Below are 4,958 nucleotides of genomic sequence, written 5' to 3'. Positions count from 1 at the left end.
AGGAATCCCCCAAAACTGTGTCTACCTGCCACCAAATATGTGGGCATCTGAATTCATCATTCACATGCTTACAGACACTCCAGTGGATGGGGGCCCATCACCTTGCTATTGCCCAGCTTACCAAACAAAGTGTAGAACATTCATTCCACTTTGAGCTCTCTCCCAAATCTAGACTTTCTCCACCATTTCACAATAGCCTTCTCCACCTGCAAGATCCCTCTGCCCAGCAGCATCTCCCTCTGATTGGTCTGTTCCTCCCAGAACCTCTATTCTGAGAAGTCCCTCAGGTCAGCCATGTCCACACTGCCTTCCTCCCTGCCTTCTGCTCCTGACTCGGAAGGCTTCTTTCTCCCTCATACCTCTGGGATGGCCCCTCTCACCTCCAAATTTTCAGCTTCCTTTTGGCTATCTTCCCCATCAGATTTTTCCCCTAGTATTAATATCCCCAGCATTTAGTACAGCGTCTTGCACACCTTAGTAAATGTTTTTGTTTGTTGGTGTTGAGGGATCTGTAGCATCTGTATTTCAAGTAACCGTTAAACGTTGATCTTCTCGTCCCATTTCCAAATGATGAGGTCATCCGTGATCACAACAATCAAACAAAACCAACAGTGGCAGAGCCTAAGGGACACACATGAAGAATCTTTCTGGTTTCACATTTGCTCCCCTCCAGCCACACCGGCCTACTTGCTGCTCCTCACATAGGACCCTGCATCTGCCATCCTCCTGGACTGGAAGGTCCTCCCTTATCCTATAGAGCCCTTCTTAAGGAGATCAGTGAGCTCAGCTAGGTGGCATAATGCATAGAATGTTGGACTGGAAGTCAGGCATCCCACCATGGAAACTAGCTTCAGAACCCTGGTCAATTATAGCTCTTACCTCCACAGTTGTAAAGAACAGAGACCATGTATTTAAAAGAGATAACATGTAACTATCTCAAATAATATATAAATAACACGCAAACCTTAAAACATTAGCTATTATTATTATTAAGAACACTGGCCAGTATTATTATCTTGGAATCCCTCATTTCCTTCAAGATTTGATGTATATTCCACCATCGGTGGGAAGCCTTTCGCAGAAGACCCAAGGAAGACATGGCAGATGGCTGCAAGTATTTGAGGGATGACTATGCGTGGGAGAAAAATTAGGACTGACCTTCTTGGCTGCCAGGTTGGGGCTGGATAGGTCCCTCCTCACCTCAGCCTTGCAGAATTTCCAGTTTCTTTCAAGACTCCATGCAAGCACTATCTGCTCCATGAGGCTTCTCCTGCCCCTTGGTTGGGGGTGTTCACATTGTTTCCTGGAAATGACTTTGCATTTACATTCTATATATTTTGCATAAACTTCTTTGTGGGAAGGTTGTTTGTCCCCCTTAGAGTACAAACTTCCTGAGAACATGACTGTTTCTTGTCTTTTTTTCTTTGTATTCTCACACTCAGCACAGAGCAGGCAATTAATAACTGCTTGGTGAATGCATACATGCATGCTTGACTGAAAGCAGGAGTGATGGGCAGACGTTATTGAGAGGCAGATTCCCAGTCAATCTTAGGAAAAACATCCTAAGAACTCAAGCTGTATAGAAGAAGGATGGCCTGCCTCAACAGCTAGTGAGTTCCCATCTCTGGGAATCTTCAAGCAGAGGTTGGGTGGCCACTTGTCGGAGTATTCTTTGTCAGGTCCAGATTAGATTCAAAGGCAACGCTCACCAAACCAGGTCTTGGCTGTTTTTAAGTGGACAAATGTCAAATGGAAGCCATAAACTCAAGAGCTCCAGGGGCCAGTTAGGGTCCTCACGCTCCTCACCAAAATGCTGAACTTGCTGTATCTCCAGACCTACAGGAGGAATCCACTGTCTCCCTCCACTTCCCACGCCAGCCACGTGACTCTGCTGCCCAGCAGCCAACCCACATGATTGCCAGGATATCCTAATGATCAATCCCTTCACCTCTTGGGGCAGGTCTTCTGGTCTGCTTGACACCTGGGAAGAGGTCTGGAGTGGTGCAGTCAGAGCCAAAGTGCTGGGTTTAGTGACATGGTTCCAGTGTGGCCTCTGGACCAATCCCTCACCACTTCTGGGCCTTAGTTTCCAAGGAGGATATTCAAGTAGAGATATCAAGGCTCAAGGTCCAGGTCAGTGCCTCAATGCTTCTACAACTTCTGCTCTCCCTTACATCACTCAGCCCATCCAGAAAATGGCCAGCTGGGCCAAGTCTCAGATCGCCAGTTATGGGGGACCTTGGACATTTAACCTTCTTGGGTCTCAAATTCCTCGTCTACAAAATAAGGGTATTGGAGTCAACAGCCTCTGAGGTCCCTCCAGCTCTATTATCTGGGGATCCTCTGTCTTCGTTCTCTCTCATTTCTTCTCCCAGACTGAAAAATTCAGAGGGGATGCCTGAGACGGCTCCAGAAAAGCATCCCGATTCCTCTTTGGCTGGTTCCAGTAAGGCCTGGCAGGTCCAACGGGTCTCCCTCCCACAGTGCTCTGGGGAGCATTTCCCTTAAAAAGAGAAGGTGCCTTAGAGCAGACAGCACAGAGCACCACTGGATGAACCTCAACACAACTTTTGGCCCCATGTTGCCCTGGCAAAACCTGAAAACCTTATCCAAAGGGGCAATTCAGTTCATTAACATTCTTGGTCCTTAAAATAACATTTACAAAGGAAGGTTTGGATGTTGAAAGTGTAAATGAATCAGAATTCATTTGTTTTCCCTGAAACCATACCCATGCTTATAAACAAGGGAAAAATACTTCGCAAACTAGACTTCTCCCTGTTGCCAAACTCCAGCACAGTGGGGAGGTTGCCAGGTCTTCTGTTCTTCCTTTGAGTTCCCATATAGCAGCTCTGAAGTGTGAGGTGTAGAGCAAAGACTGAAAGTCAGGGAGGCAGCCAAGATTCGATGCTGGGGGTTCCACTGAGAAGACATGATGGAAAGCAGGTCTACTTCGTTATTCCCAGTTTGGGCTTTGAATCTGAAGACCTGGGCTCCAAGCTCAGCTCTGCCATCTACTCCCTGGGTGATTTTGGCCAAATCACTTCCCTTGCTTTTTATTCAAATCTATACTGTTAATTAACAGCCTACTATGTGCCAGGCTTTGTGCTCTGAGGAGAAATAAGAAAACAACCCCCACCCAAGAGCTTCCATCCTGTTGGAAGGTTGGAAGAGTCAGGACTAGAGGAGCTCTGGTCTCTTCCAGGTCTATATCCAGATCTATCATGGCCCAGGCTCTAGACTCATGCTCCCAAGCCACACCTAGACTAGCAGGTCAGGGGCCCCTGACAGTGCCCATTACTTCTCCCCTTTGGGCTCCAGGGGTAAACCTTGGTATTATGGGTGGTTTTTAGCGTGGCTGCTCATGAGGCCTCATCTGGTGTGTTCTCCAATATGACCCAAGCAGTTGATATCTCCCCAATATCATTTATCCAATTGACAGCAACAAGCTTTTTTTTTTTAATAAAATTTTGGGTATTTATTGAGAAGCTATAGCAAGGACCAAGTGTGACGATTGATTCCAAGCCTGGGACACTTTCCCAGGAGTACAAATGGAGTCCAAGGGAATGTGGATCCAAGTTTAGAGATCACATGGCAAAGGGGAAGCTAGCTCAGAGCTACTACTTGAGGGAAGTCCATTGCTTCTTCTAAGTCCTTGGTTCTCATCCTTCTGATCCACTGTGGCATTTCACACTGGTGACCCTCCTCTCTCCTCCTTGGGCTGACAGGACCCTGTTCTCTTCTGGTGCCTGCTCCTCAGCTTCCTTTATAGGGTTACTGCCCTTGTCCTGGTCCCCTAAGCATGGGTATGTCCCAGAGCTCAGTCCGGGGTGGGGTGGCTCCTCTCGCTACGTTTTCTCTTGGTCATCTCATCGGTTTCAAGGGGTTCAGGCACTGCCTCTGCAGATTACTCCTGGATCAATACATCCAGCCTTAGTCTTGCTTTTGAACTCATCACACACCACCAATTGCCCACCAGACACTTCCCATATGCAACTCAAACTCATTATGCCCAGGACAAAATTGGTTACCCTCCTCTCTGACCCCTTACCCCCACCCTAACTCTACCCTGGTCCTATTTCCTGGATTTTCTTTTACTGCATGCCATCCTTCCAGTTTTCCAGGTTTGCAACGTTGAAGTCATCCTCCATTCTTCTGTTCACTCGTTCCTCACACCAGATGCCGTCTTGTCCATTCTACCTCCATCTCTTTGCATCTATCTCCTTCTATTCACTAACATGGCCACCAGGCCAGTTCAGACCCAAATCATCTATCTCCTGGACAACTGCCATGAGCTCCTAATTGGAGACCTTTTATCCAGTCTCCTCTCCATGCCACCTTCTACATGGCCACTGCCAGCTTAAAGCACTGGAGTCCGACCAGCCTGGCCTGCTGGAGAAGCTCCAGTGGGATCCTCTTGACTCAGGAGGAAAATACAAATTCTTCTCCTTGGCTTTAAAGCTGTTTCTAATTTGGCTCCAGGCTCCTTATTCTAGGCTCGTGGTATCTTACTCCCCTTCGTGTGCAGCCACACTGACCTGCTTCTTCTGACCTCCAGCTTCTGTCTGTGTTCCTTTACACAGGCTGGCCCTGAGACCGGAACTGAACCACCTCCTCACTGCAACCTCTGTCTGCATGAATGTTATTCTGCTCACTACTCCTTTGTAATTTACTCTGTGTGTGTCTGTGTGTGTGGGCATATGTATCTGTATCTACCTACCTCCTACACTTTACTATGGATATGTTATTTCTCCCCAACAGAAGGTCAGCACCTTGAGGATAGAGGCTGTTTCATTTTTGCCTCTGTATGCCTAGCATGCAGCACAGTGCCTGGCACCAGCAGGACCCAAATAAATATTTGTTCAAAGAATCTGACAGAACATGACTAACCCTTCCACGTGACAGCCTTTAAAATATTTGAACACAGCTGACATCCCGGCCCCTTTCATTGATCCTCCCAT

The sequence above is a fragment of the Trichosurus vulpecula genome, chromosome 7 (genome assembly GCF_011100635.1).
Source record: "Trichosurus vulpecula isolate mTriVul1 chromosome 7, mTriVul1.pri, whole genome shotgun sequence".
NCBI lineage: Eukaryota > Metazoa > Chordata > Mammalia > Diprotodontia > Phalangeridae > Trichosurus > Trichosurus vulpecula.
This window is presented reverse-complemented; position numbering follows the sequence as displayed.